The 15,132-nt window shown below is 41.3% G+C and overlaps 1 pseudogene; it reads left to right on the forward strand.

Annotated features, from left to right (window-relative positions):
• Nucleotides 1-4,343: 4,343 nt before the first annotated feature.
• LOC142428720 (glyceraldehyde-3-phosphate dehydrogenase-like) lies at nt 4,344-5,413 on the forward strand (annotated as a pseudogene).
• The last annotated feature ends 9,719 nt before the right edge of the window (nt 5,414-15,132 follow it).

Consider the following 15,132-nt stretch of genomic DNA (forward strand, 5'->3'; position numbering starts at 1 on the left):
CAGTGGTAAGAGTGGCGATAATGGGGATGGGGACTGGGGGAGGGCTGGAGGTGGAAAGGGGGAACCAATTACAAGGATCTACATATAACCTCCTCCCTGGGGGACAGACAACAGAAAAGTGGATGAAGGGAGACATCAGACAGTAAGATATGACAACATAATTTATAAATTATCAAGGGTTCATGAGGGAGGGGGGAACAGGGATGGAGGGAGTAAAATGAGGAGCTGATGCCAGGGCCTTAAGTGGAGAGCAAATGTTTTGAGAATGATGAGGACAATGAATGTACAAATGTGCTTTACGCAATTGATATATATATATATGGATTGTGATAAGTTGTATGAACCCCCAATAAAATGATTTTTAAAAACAGATGATGACACAGTTTGGGATCTGATTATGGTGGTGACTATAAACACTGATGCTAATTCAAAAATTCATAGACCAAAGAAATCTATTTTGCATGTGTATGTAAAAAGTGAAGCTTCTGTCCAGGGACAGTGTGATTTTTTTACTATAATTTGTCACTTGAAGTGAACCCAGAACAACAATGGAATGAAAAAGTAAGGCAAACTCCAAAATGAGTGCAGCAGGGACATTTCCGCAGACACCACTCAGAGTATTTCAGGCAAGCAACTACTGTAATGTCTTCACCTAGCAGAGGAGTAGACAGAGATCGGAAACCTCTGATTGTTGCCGATTTATCCGGATTCAAGAGTCTGACCCAACAGAAAATTATTTGACTGCAAGGCCCAGGTATGCAAGGAATATGAGATAGATCCAGGAGGCTACAAACAACAGTGATTTTTTTTCCAATTTGGACTGTTTTTAATTTTTAATTTTAAACCATTTTATTAGGAGTTAATACAGGTCATAGTGCATTCATAGAACCATTCCATGGTTCAATTACATCAAGCAGTATTGTATAATTTCTACCAAACTCAGTTTCAAAATATTTTCTTCCTTCCTCAATTCCCTGATCCCAGCTGCCCTGCCATACCTCCCAGGAGCCCTTATTCTAGTTGTCTCCATAGGTTCACCTATTCTGGGTTTCATACACCAAAAAACAGAAAAACACATAACAAAGATTTCAGGAGGCTACCCGCAATGGCAAAATAAATCAGAGATAAACCGCAACATGGAAGTGAAAAAAGCACTCAGAAAATATTAAAAACCAGATCAAGCCCGAAGTGTATCAGAGGGGATGTCAAATGGCAAGGTTTTAACCATTCAAGTTAGATTTATAATTTTAATTTACTATAGTTGTCTCTCCAATACTGTCTGATAACCAGGTTATTCCTATTGCTCAATTACGGTTAGAAGAAAATCACCAGAAGCTTATTCCATGTGCAAATGATGCAAATGTATTTTCAGATTCCACTGTCATTCATAGTCTTCTGTGCATTAAAATGTCAACGTTTAAGCTCTGTTATTATTCCTTCCTTTGTATTTGGAGTACATAATCTTTGGCTAACAGATGGTAGTGTGCTTCTTCAATGTGTACTTATTCAAGGGCTCGTTTAGTTGGCTGCTTGTTTGGAAACAAGTCTTTTAGACTCCAGATGTTATTCTGATAGTTGGGCACCATCCAATTTCTTCACCACACTTTGCTATAGCACTCATATTGTCTGTGTTTCCTTCATGAGGGCGAGTGTCAAGCAGGGTCATGTTGCAAGAAATAATTGTTCTTAGATTGGTGCTAGGATTAAGCATGAGCCCCAGATTCGTTCCTGGATCGATGTTTTTTTATCTGCTTCTTTCTCCCCTTAGAGACCTCCTTGTTCATTTATGGTGGAGAATCGTATCGATCATCTCCCTGGAGCATAAGGATCTTCTGTTAACAGCGTCATTGATTAGGTCATGGTACTAATTTTTAAAAAACTGTTGAGAGAAGCAGTGTATACCAGTGTAGATTAACTACATATTGTAATACCGGAGTTATTCACTTATACAAAATAAATCCTTATGTGACTGGGTGCTATTTACACAAAGGGAGTTAGTTGTCAGACAAAATTTACAGTAATATTCACTGAAAATGTCAATCACAGATCTGCCGGAATAATATATATTTTAATACAGCAAGTAGGGCATTGATGTGCTAAGTAAATGTTGGTCCGCCTTCCAACAGTTCAATACCCTTGGCATGGCTGTCTTCTGCTGCTTCACACATCACGTAATTTCAGTCTTAAGTCATCAGGTCACAGGTTTGTTTGAGGCAGAGTCTAGTTCACCTAGTGGGGTTTCCATATTGAATCCCTCTAGTATGGGCTTTGGAGCATGTTGTGTGGTGTCTTGACGATATAGGATTAAATGTCCCAATGTTCTATGCACATGGCCTGGTTCCCAAGGGGGTATACAGAAACTCTGACCAATGTGGCTTATTAGGTGCATGTGACTAGATATACTTCCCACTGTGGATCCTTGGAAGTATTATTCGTCATCCCCACCCCCCACCCCACTATGAAATTGGTTCTCCTCCCGTTTTCCACCAACAGACATGCACTTGTCTTCTCCCACATATGTCTGCTCCACTTTCCCCCTCCAGACTTGACTTTCCCACCACTATCCCTCATCACTGATAGGAATGTCTGCCAGTCCAGCAGGTACCTCATCATAACTTTGCATGGCAACCACTAAACAATCATCCTTTCCTCCCCCTCTCTCGCAAATCTGATTCCACAGCTGATGTGAGGACCGCTCCATCAAAGCGACTTTCAACATCCGTGCATAGGGAGGATGGTGCATGGTTCATCGGCACCAGTCAGACTGGAAGACCTGTAAGCCTAAGCCTGCTCATCCCCACTGCAGTGGACTCATGCAGTATCTGTTCTTTTGTGATTGACTAACTTCACTCAGTATAGTGGTTTCCAGATCAGCTCCATGTCATGAGGTGTTTCTTGGTTTCATCTCTGTTTTTTAGGATTGTGTAGTATTCTGTTGTGGATATATATCAAAGTTTTTTGTATCCATTCTATCACTGATGGGCTGTTTTCAACTTCATGCTATTGTGAACTGTGCTGCAATGAACATGGGAGAGCATATGTTTGTTCGCGATCCGTTTCTTATTTCTTGGGGCATATGCCTGGCAATGGCATGGCTAGGTCATATGGTACTTCTATTGCCAGGTGTTTTAGGAATTACCATCATGCTCTCCACAGTGGTTGTTCATCTTACAACACCACCAGCAGTGTATCCTACTTCCAATCTCTCCACAGCCTTCTCAGCATTTGTTGTTTTCTACTTTTCTTAAATTGGGCTAAATTTGCGAATGTTAGATGGTATATCATTGTTGTTTTGATTTTTATTTCCCAGATGTCTAGGGAATTAGAGCATTTCCTCGTGTGCTTGTTAGCCATTTGGGTGTCATTCTTTATAAGTTATCTATTAAGGCCCTTTGTCCACCTTTTAAGAGGGTTATTTGCTTTTCCTTGTTGTGGGCTTGCAGTATTCTGTAGAGTTTCATAATTAGTCCGTTGTCCATTGTGTCATTGTTAAACATCTTTTTCCAATCTGTGGTTTTATCATTTTACTCTCTTGATGAAGTATTTTTATGTACACAAGTGTTTTGTTTTATTTTTAGTAGGTCCCATTCATCTATTTTGTCTTTCATGGTGTGTGCTTCTTTTGTTATATCTTGTAGTCTGTGTATGACGTGCACTAGGGCCCTTAGACTTGTCCAGATTTTCTCATTGATGATCCTGATAGCTTTAGGTTTGTTTGGGTTTTTTCTTAATCATTTTTGGGGGCTTGTACAACTCTTATCACAATCCATACATCTATCCATCGTGCCAAGCACATTTTACATCATTTTCAAAACATTTTCTTTCTACTTGAGTCCTTGGTATCAGCTACTCATTTTCCCTCCCTTCCCTCAAGAACCCTTGATAATTTATAAATCTTATTATTATGTCATGTCTTACACTGATTGATGTCTCCCTTCACCCACTTTTCTCTTGTTCATCGCCCTGGGAGGAAGTTATACATTTTTAGGTATTACATTTAAGTTTCTGATCCATCTTGAGTTCATTTATGTGCATAGGTGAGGTATAGGTCTTGTTTTATTCTTTTACACATGAATATCCAAAATTTCCACCAACTTTTGTTAATGAGGATGTCTCCTTCCCATTTAATGTTTATTGGGATTTTTAGTATGAATTTTCTCTATTGTCCAAAGCGAAGAGATTTGCTCCTCCCTTTTCTTAAAGCCTTTCCTTGAGTAAACCTGAAATTTCAAGTTACTCTTCAGTCACTTCTATAAATAAGGAAGTATTTTTAGACTTTCTGCTCCTCCTCTTGTGACAGGCAGCCACATCTTCCCATTCCTGTGCAGTCTCAGCCGCTTTCAATGGTGAAGGTCGGAGGAGTAAACGGATTTGGCTACATTGGGTGCCTGTCACTAGGGCTGCTTTCAACTCCGGCAAAGTGGACATTGTTACCATCAGTGAGCCTTTTGTTGACCTGAACTATGTGCTCTACATGCTCCAGTATAATTCCACCCATAGTAAGTTCAATGGCACCATCAAGATTGGTAATTTGACGCTTTTCATCAATTGGAAGTCTATCTCCATCTTCCAGCAGTGAGATCCCACCAGTATGCTGTGCAGTGAGGCTGGTGCTGAGTATGTCATAGAGTCCACTGGTGTCTTCTCAACCATAGAGAAGCCTGGGGCTTACTTGAAGGGTAGTGTCAAAAGGGTGATCATCTCTGCCCCTTCTGCAAATGCCCCTAGATTTGTGATGGGTGTGAACCACAAGAAGTATGACAACTCCCTCCAGAAGGTCAGCAATGCCTCCTATACCACCAACTTCTTGACCCCCCTAGCTAAGGTCATCCATGACAACTTTGGCATTCAGGAGGGTCTCATGACAACAGTCCATGCCATCACTGCCACCCAGAAGATCATGGATGACCCCCCTGGGAAACTCTGGTATGACAGCCATGGGGCTTCCCAGAACATCATCCCCAAATCTACTGGCACTGTCAAGGCTGTGGGCAAGTTAATCCTGGAGCTGAATGGGAAACTCACTGGCATGGCCTTCCATGGCCCCACCCACAATGTGTTGGCTGTGGATATTACCTGCCATCTGAAGAAAGCTGTCGAGCATGACATCAAGAACGTTGTGAAGCAGGCATCAGGTGGTCCTCTGAAGGGCATCCTGGGATACACTAGGGACCAGGTTGTCTCCTTTGACTTCAACAGTGACACCCTCTCTTCCACCTTTGATGCTGGGGCTGGAATTGCCCTCAAGGGTCACTTTGCCAAGCCCATTTTCTGGTAGGACAATGAATTTGACTATAGCAATGGAGTGATAGGCCTCTGGTCCAAATGGTCTCCAAGGAATAAGAGCCTCCCTGGAGCACCAGCCTCAGCTTCTGGGGTATCTTTGACACGAGTTGATCCCCCAATACACTGAGAATATCACATTGTATCAAATTTTCATCCAGATCCCCTGAAGAAGGGGAGAGGCATAGAGAGCCCAACCTTGTCATGTACCATCAATAAATTACATTTTACCCAGGTGCACGCACACACACACACACACACACACACACACACACTAATTTTTTAAATCTTTTTATTGGGGCTCATAAGGCTCTTATCACAATCTGTACATACATCAATTGAGCAAAGCACCCTTATACATTCGTTGCACTCGTCACTCTCATAATTCACCTTCCACTTGGGTTCCTGGAATCAGCTCGGTTTCCCTTTTTTTCCCCCCATTCCCCTCCCTCCCCACACACACTAATTTTTTAAGGTAAATAAGCTTCTAGCTAGTGTTACCACGTGAGCCAACTCTTTGACATGGAAGCATAATGGGAGATAGAACTGGTCTCTCTTCGCCTTGGCAGTTAAGCTGTAACTAGCAACCTCTTTGTCACGGTGATATGAAAAGTGTTCTCTTTTATTTGGGTAAAGACAATGAATTCGCACAGATGTCTAATCAGACTACTAGAAGAACTTGGTATGAATTATGAAAGAGTCATAAAAATGGACATCCAATTTTTCCAGCAGCTTTTGTTAAGTTCTCTAATCTGAGGGTGAGTTACTTCATTTCTAGAGAACAGAAAATGTGGGAAACAGAAAGATTTCTCCCAAGTCCTCTTCCCCAGATATGTTAGACTTTGGACACTGCTTGCAGCTAGTGGTAAATAATTGTCAAGTTACCTCCCTGAAGGCAGTCAGTTGCCAGACTACTGTCTGGTCCCACCACAGATAGGTGCACTGCCTACTGTTAATGACAATGGGTTACTTCTCCCTAAAGGCTTGTGACCATTAGTCTGATTCCTTTTTTTTTTTAAGTCAGGTTCCTGTAGGTAGGGTTTACACCCTACTGATAATGGTTTCTATAGTGAACCAAAGAACAGGTCAAATCGGCTTGGTGACATCCAAAGTTAGGCTGCCATCCTGAATCTAGTATCTGTCCATCTTGTCACATGTGTACCCCAATACCTCCCCTTCCTATTACGTGGATACCCTGAGATCACCCCCTCCCATTACTGTATTAGCTATAGCACAACCCTTTCCTGTGACGTATGTCTTCACCTGTAATTAGGGGCTTGCACGTCACCAGAGAATATATAAGCCTTGGTTAGCAATAAAGTTCCCCTTCTTGGCCTCTCATCACTCCCCACTCTCCTCTCCCTTCCTTGCTCCCCTGTTCCCTTTCCCCTTGTCCTCCTTTCCCCCTCTCTCTCCACGTGGACCAGCAAGTGAGGCTGAGGTGAGCATGCTACCATGAAATGTGTCTGGCTCCATTATTTCAGTCTTTCTTCTGTCTCTCGTGCTCTCTATGACTTTGCTATAATCTTTACTTATTATTGCTGTACAATTGCACCTACTGGACCCATGATAATGTGTTAGGGCTGGTACCCTGACAAGAAAATACCACCAAATATTTTCAAATGATATTAAAATATTTAGGAATAAACCTATGGAAAGATATTCAAGACATTGTATAGAGAATTAGAAGAGATTATAAAGTGAAATCAATGGAGATCTAAATGGATCGAGTAATTTGCCATGATCTTGGATCGGGGATTCCCTCACACTTCCAGTAGGGCTTTTGGAGACAGAGATCATTTCACACCCTTGACTTGCCTTTGAGCTCAATCCTGCTGCAGGTGGAGGAAGAGGCACCTGTGCAGTCCTAGACCTGGCCATGAAAAGACCTGCCATTAAGAGCACACTCTCCCAGCTCACCCCTGCTCCCCAAAGGACAAATACCCACAAAGTTGACCAGCGAGGGCCTACAACAAAGGTATAGTTGCCCAGCTGAACCTAGCTGGGTCAGGAGAGAAGGGGAGTGATTATTGAACTGCAACAGCTAACCAACACCACATTAATCAGTTGTCAACCTTCACAACTAGACGTGCAGATTCAAACTCTAGTCGCAATCTCAGCAGATTTTGTAGACATTGACAAACTGATTCTGAAACAAAAAATACAAAGGGCCAAAGTAAACTTGGAGAAGAGCAAGTGGTAGGACTTAGAGTCTCAGAGAGCAAGACTCCAGCAATTAAGGTAATGTACCTTGGTGCAAGGAGAGGCCAATAAGGCAACAGAACTACAAAGATCCAGAAACATGTCCATAATGTCTATGTTCACCTTGTGCTGCAGCAATTTCACCCTTGGATAGCTACACAATAGGAACCTGTGCACATGGGAATTTCAGACAAGTCCTGTAGTGCTCAGCGTGGCAATGTTTGCCATGACAAAAAAAATGAAACAAATCAAAGATCAATTTGGATTGTTGCTTATTATGATTAAGCGTCATCAAGTTTAACTCATAGAAAACCTTTCCACAACAGAGTGAAATGCTTACCAATCCTGTGCCGTCTTCATCATCACTACTGTTTGAATCTATGATTGCAGCCACTCTGTCAATCCACCTTGTCAATGTCTTCCCCTTCCCCACTGACCCTCTACTGTACTAAGCATGAGACCTGCTCCAAACATGGGTCTCTCTTGATAACCTGTCCAGAGTTCATGAGACAAAGTCCATCATCCTCACATCTAAGGCACTTTCGCAGTGCTTCACCAAAGACAGCTCTATTTGTCCTTCTGGTAGTCCTGAGTACTTTCGGTATTCTTTGCCAACAACATAATGCAAATGCACTACCTAGTGTCCCTTATTCACTGCCCAGCTTTTGCCTGCACATAAGACAACTAAAAGTACAACAGCTTGGGTCAGACCTACTTGTCCTCAAAATGACATCTTTGCTGAACCCCTCCCCACCACCAACGCTTTAAATAGATGTTTTAATCAGATTTGTGAAATATAAGGCATCATTTGATTTCTTGGCTGTTGCTATGCTTTTTGCTTTCCCACTTTGCCTGTGGATCCAAATAAAATAAAATCCTTGACAACTTCAATTTTTCTGTTTTCACGATGTTGCTTTGGGGTTCAATTGTACGGATTTTTGTTTCTTTGTTCATGTGGAATGCATAATGAACATTTCTGTCTGTGATCTTCATCAGTTAGGGGTCCAACAGGCCTACTGGTTCCAGCAGGCCAAATTTTGTCCTCTCAACTTGAATCCTCCTCCAATCTTGATGCCATGTTCCTCTTCATAGAGTATAAAGCCTTAGAAAACAGATGAATATCTTTCTGGAATTCTCTGCTCTCAGCCAAGATTCATCTGACATCAGCAACGATATTCCTCATTTCACATTTCCTTCTGAATCCAGCTTGAACTTCTGGCAGTTCCCTAGTGATGTACTGCTGCAACTACTTTTTAAAAAGTCATCTTCTGCAAAACTTTACTTGCATGTGATCATAGGCAAGTACCATATTTGGTTCTTAATCCTATGATACCTCTTGAAATGGTTGAATATGCATCAATTACTTTGGGCAGAGTGACTCTGTATTCCTTCCATCTTCTGTGGATGCTTCCCGTGTTATTCAATATTTTGCCCACAGAAGCTTTCGATATTACAGCATGAGGCTTGTTTTCTTCATTCCTTTTCATGTGAACTATGCGGAGTGTGTTCTTCTCCTTAAGTGTCCTAACTCCAGGTCTTTGTACACTTTAGTATTTTCTTCCTTTCCTGTCTTCTTAAAAACCTTTTGCTTTTTTTCATGGTGATGTCCTTAATGTCATCCCCCAAATCATCTGATCTGGTATCATTAGTGTTCAGGGTATCAAGTCTTTTCTTGAGATAATCTGTAAACTTAGGTGTAATATCCAAAAAGTTTTATGTTCACACTTGTGGACTTGTTTTAATTCCTTCAGTTTCAACCTGAACTTCCATATGAGCAATTGATTATCTGTTACACAATTGGCCTCTGGCCTTTTTTTGGCAGATAATATTGAGCTTCCCCATCGTCTCTTCCCATAGATATAATCATTTTGATTTTTGTGTATTCCATCAAGTGTGGTCTATATATATAGTCACCATTTATGTTATTTTCAATTAAGGCATTTGTCTTGCAAAATTCTATCATGTAATCTCCACCTTCATTTCTATCACCCAGGCCATGTTCCCTAACTACTGACGTGTCCTCTTTGTTCCTAGCTTTTGCATCTCAATCACCAGTAATTGTCAATGCATCTGGGTTGCATGTTTGATCAATTTCAAACTGAAGAAGTTGGTAGACTTCTTCAATTTCTTCACTGGTGCCTTAATTAGTTAGTACGTGAATTTGAATAATAGTTGTGTTAACTAGTCTTCCTTGTACATATATAGAAATGTACTACCAAAATGAGCTGATTCCAGGAACCCAAGCAGAAGGCGAATTTTAAGAATGATGAGGGCAACGAATGTATAAAGGTGCTTTACTCAATTGATGTATGTATGGATTGTGATAAGAGTTGTATGAGCCCCAATAAAATGATCTTTAAAAAAAGGAAAGAAAAGAAATGTTGGCAAATGCATGATCTAATAAAAAAATGAAGAAAGAGAACTGATGATAAGACTAAAAGATAACCCCAATATGAAAAGATTACCAGCTCCATCATAACTTCAGACAGACCTTTGAAGCAAAAAAAGAAATAGTCTCTGGCATCTAGATTCACTTTTCCCAATGATTGTATCATTTCAAGCAAAGAAAAGAAGAGAATGGAGGCCATCTACATATTATTTCTGGTAGAATGAAAGCACTGAAAATTGGAGAATAAATTGACAAAGATGTATGTTAGAGAATGGTGCCAATGTTATGAACTGATGGAGGTACATGTCACCTTAAACAATTACTGATTTGTCAAAGGTTCTAAGATGGTCAGAAAATATTTCATACAGATACTTCCTAGCTCCACTGGAATGTTTCCAGGTTAATATATTTTACTTTGGCTCATTTGATTTGGGTTTTGGCTTAGCCCTAAGTTAACAGTCATGAAATTTCAGTTTGTCTTGCAGCCATCAAGGGAGGTTAAAAGTCTGGAAACTAGACTTTGGATCCTAGCATCAAGTTCAGGTATGAATGTGTAAGTAGATGCGAAAGCAGGGAGCCTTGGAATTGAGGCATTCCATACATTCAAGTCTGATGTTTGTTCATTTGGAAAATTTTCCACTTTGGCTACACTCATTGCTCTCTAATGTGTTTCAATTTCCCTATGTTAAACATGCTTCTTCCATGTAGCCTCTTTCCTACCCAGGGATTATTGGGCTGTGAGCCTGTCCAGGTCTGATAGTGGCCGTGGCCACTCTCTCAACTGAAATAAAATTGCTGAAAATGTAAAAAAAAAATGTACTACCACATACCTCATTACATTCCACATTCTGGGTATTAATATATGTGTGCAGCTCTTTATTCTCATTTTGAGCCAGCCTCCACCAGCAAATGCAGGCCTGAAGGCTTTGTTCCATCCATTCATTAATATTGACTCTACTTTAAGGAATTCGCTTTCCCCAGCCCTATTTAATGCAATACAGCCTAAGGGGATCATATCCAGGCACTAGATCGGCCGAGGTTGTGCTGCTATTCATAAAGTTTTCAGTGACTAATCCCTCTGAAGTGGACTGTCTATCCATTCTTCCTAAACTGTTCTTAGTTTGGACCTTTTGCTGAAACTTGTTTAGCATGTGTGTCCCTGCTTGTATTTGAAATACCAGTGACATAGCTTCTAGTATCACAACCACATGCAAGCCAGCACAGTAAGACGAACTGACAACAAGTGATAGAAAGGCCTATAGGTAAACAATATTTAGATCAAGGAAGTGTACAGTGATATGATCTCAAGAAAGCAGCTTCTACCCAGCGCAAGCTCAGAAGTCAGTAGGGAGAGGAGCAGAAGGTTGAAGGGAAAGAGTAAACAAAGAAGGAAGGAGGAGGAGGGGCGCTGTTGCATTGTGACCATTGCAATCAATGGCACAAAGCGAACTTTGTGTGACTTGATACATGGACAGTTTGCTTTAAAAAATTAAAATATTTCAGAAGTTGACAGATTTTGTATCAAAAAATAATAAAACTGAATAAATGGACAATTGTTTCATTAAACTCAGTTTTGAAACCAGAAAATCAATTGTGTGTTTGTGCCAGTTACAAAAATCAATTCTGTACTACAACACTGAAGAAAACTTGGCAAATGAGAAAACGCAAACACTCTCTTTGATAATAAATCAAAAAGTTAGAAATAATACAAAGTAAACTGTTCAATCTTCCTTACTTAGTAACTGAAGCCAAATTATTTGAAAAACAACTTTTGAAACTAGCTTGTATTGGTGATGTGCCTGAACCTACTGCCAGAAACAAGTTATGACGAGCATCCCCATGACTGTCCAGTCCACCTTCAATGTGGACTTTGGCAGGTTGTCTCAGCTCTTATAACAACTTACTGCACACACAAAGAGATTCCCCGAAATGCACCTAGAAGTCTAGGATATCTTAACTGACACAGTGTACAGCAGAGACCATATAGGTACAGATTTAAAGACAAATTGAGATTTGAAGACTTGAAGCTCAGAGTCAGCTCTATTTCCTATGGTATAACAGGAAAATGAATATGTTGGAAAGCACAGATTCCATATGATTTAAGTCCAGAAAATGATGCTCTCAGCTCCTGAGACCCTGTTATAGCCTATGAATTCAAAATGCCACTTGGTTATTATGTAAGACCATGAGGTGGTCCTGAAGTCACTTATTAAAAGTAAGTCATCACCTCAAACTCCCTGCCATCAAGTGGATCCTGTCTCACAGCACCCCAGTAGGACAAGTCGAACGGCCCTTGTGGGTTTCTGAGACTGTAACACTTCACAGGAGTGGAAAGCTTCATCTGACAGTCTCCACATTTAGTGGTCTTGCTGAAGACACACCACCACCCTTGGTGCCTACAGGCACTTGGGAAGCTTTAAGGGACTGAAGATGAGAGCAAGTTGAGTGCTGGTGGAAGAAGGTGAGAGGTCAGTACAATGGAAACCAGCAGAGAGCAAGTGGGGCCAGAACAAAAGGCAGCAACAGGGCAAAGAGCAGGAATGGCAGCAGGTAATATTGGTCACGCACCTGCTAAGTGCCGGAATAGTTCGTTCATCTTTCAGGGTTAATCTCTCTGATTCAGAGAGTTTGGCCTTGGAGACTTGGCAGTTAAACAGTACTTGCTGCTTTAGAGAAGTTTCTGGCTAAAGCAGGAAGGAGGCTATCACTACCACCCAGAAAGAAGAGCCAGGGGTGGCGTGGGTCCTTTGGATCCCAAGATCCTGTGTACAGAACCTCCTTGATCCAGGACACTGAGAGCAGTGAACTCAGAGCAATGGCAGAGAAGCAGCTGCATCAGAGGCTGCTTCCAGGAGGGTTCACTTTAAACCCAGAGCGATAAGAAGATTGACCAATCACATTGACTATCGGTCAAAAGAGAGGATAGAAAAGTTCAATACCATCAGTCAAAATAAAACCGGGGGTTAAATATCAATTACTCATAGACAGATTCAATTGAAACTTTAAGAAAATGTTTTATGTCCACAAGAACAAAAGTTTATTTGTTACACTTGTGCCTTTTTCTCAGAGATGCCCATCCATATATGTAGTTCCCGTCTTTCCCTGGGTTGTCTGTCTTTTCTGGATGTATGGGAATACAAGATGCTTCTTCAATTTGCTTTAGCTACTACAGAGACAAGAGCCGTTTCAGTCTCTTCTGACATCCACTATGATCTTTTCTTTCTTTTCTGTCCTTGGAATGCCCTTTGCTTTCTTCACAAATAAGGTCCTTGATGCCCTCCCACAGCTCATCATGTCTACTGTCAGTAGTGTTCAATGCATCGAATCAAATCTGTCTTGAGATGGTCTCCAACTTCACATGGGAGAGACTCAAGATTGTATTTTGGGTTTGGTAGACGTGTTTTACTTTTCTTTAGCTTCAGCCTGAATTTATATATGAGCAGTTTATGGTCTGTTCCACAGTCAGTGCCTGGCTTGGTTAGCTACAGATATTAAGTTTCTCCATCGTCTTTTCCCACAGCAGTCAATTTGATTTCTGTGTGTTCTATGTGGAAAAGTCTTTGTGTAAAGCTGCTGTTTGTGTTGTTGAAAACGGGTGTGCGTGTGTTATGAACAAATCATTGGTTTGCCAAAGAGGCAAACCCAAGTTTGTTAACCCACGGAACTCGAGCTGAGAGCCTTCGCATTGACACTTTTGAATGAAGTGTCCCCTGGACATTCATTAGCAGCACTGAAAGAGCTTTGCAAACTGCATGAGTGTTGCAGAAGCCAAAGGGTCCCCTGGCTTGGAGACCAAGGACCAGATAATGGTATGCCTGTGAACACAGCTGAGAAGAGGCACTTCTGACCAAGGAACTGTATCCTGAGCCTTTCTTAACCTGAATTGTAGCCTGTTCACTTCCTTAATAACCCCCATAATTGTGAGTATTTTAGATGAGTTCTGTGTGGTCATAGAAATGAATTATTGCATTCAGTGGAGAGTTAGAGAGTGTTTGGGCTCTCCAGATTGGTGTCAGAATTGGCCAAGAATGTTGGAGGGTTTGCATGTCTGACCTCAACCTTATAGGAATTGACTTTGGGTTAATGCTGCATTTGAGTCTCCTTTCACCTTGTAGCGTCTGATGCCATCCCCATGCCATTGCGAACACTCACATTGATATTTCTGTTTCATTTATCATGACTTCCAGTTTTCTTAGATTCATTCTTTGCATGTTCCACATTCTGATTATTATATTTGAAGCTGTTTCTTCTCATTTTGAGTCATGCCACATCAGCAATGGAAGGTTCTGAAACCTTATTCTATCCATGCCATTAAAGTTAACTCACTCTACTTTAGGAAGTAGCTCTTTTCCAGTTCTATTTTGTGTGCCTTCCAACCTGAGGGACTCATCTTCACCTCCCTCTACCCCGCAATCATACAATGTTCCACTGCCATCCATGAAGTTCTCATGGACCTCCCCCTGCCTCCCCCCAAGAGATCACCGGTTCCTCCTTCCTAACCTGTCTTCTTCTGAAAGCTTCTCTGAAATCTGTCCACCACAGATGGCCCTGATGGCATTTGCATGCCACCAGCTCAACAGCCACCACAGTATGACAAACTGTGCTAGATCTTCTGACACTAAAACTCTTACAGCATCCCCCTGTTATCCAGTGCCAAAACTAATTCCATATTGTACCTATTTGTTAGAGTAGCACCCCATTCCCATTCCCAAGCTATAATCATAGTGCTGCTATAATAGCAATGCCACAAGTGGGGGGCTTTCCTGGACAGAATTTCTTTTCTGAGTCTTGAAGACCGGAAGTCCAAATTAAGAATTTTAGCTCTAGGGAAAGACTTCTCTCTCTGCCAATTTTGAAGCGAGGTCCTTGTCTCTTTCAGCTTCTGTTACTGGGTGATGTTCATGTGGTTTGACATCTGTCTTCCTCTTTCTCTGCTCGATTGTTCATTTCATATCTTGTAAAAGCCTGGAGCCAATTCTGCCTCATGAACGTAAGAAAGACCCATTCCCATATAGGATTTTTGTGAGGCCAGTCTAACTAGAGAAACAAATCCAGTGACATTTATATACGTGTAAGAGAAAGTTTTATATAAAGAAGTAATTGTATATCAAGAAAATATCCCAGTCCAGTCCAACCCAAGTCCGTAAGTCCCATACCAGTCCATAAGTCTGATACTAGCCCAGTAAGTCCTTCTTCAGACTCACATAACCATGTGCAATGATGCAGAATGCAAGAAGACCACAGGTCAGTGGGTGCAA

The sequence above is a fragment of the Tenrec ecaudatus genome, chromosome 16 (assembly GCF_050624435.1).
Source record: "Tenrec ecaudatus isolate mTenEca1 chromosome 16, mTenEca1.hap1, whole genome shotgun sequence".
NCBI lineage: Eukaryota > Metazoa > Chordata > Mammalia > Afrosoricida > Tenrecidae > Tenrec > Tenrec ecaudatus.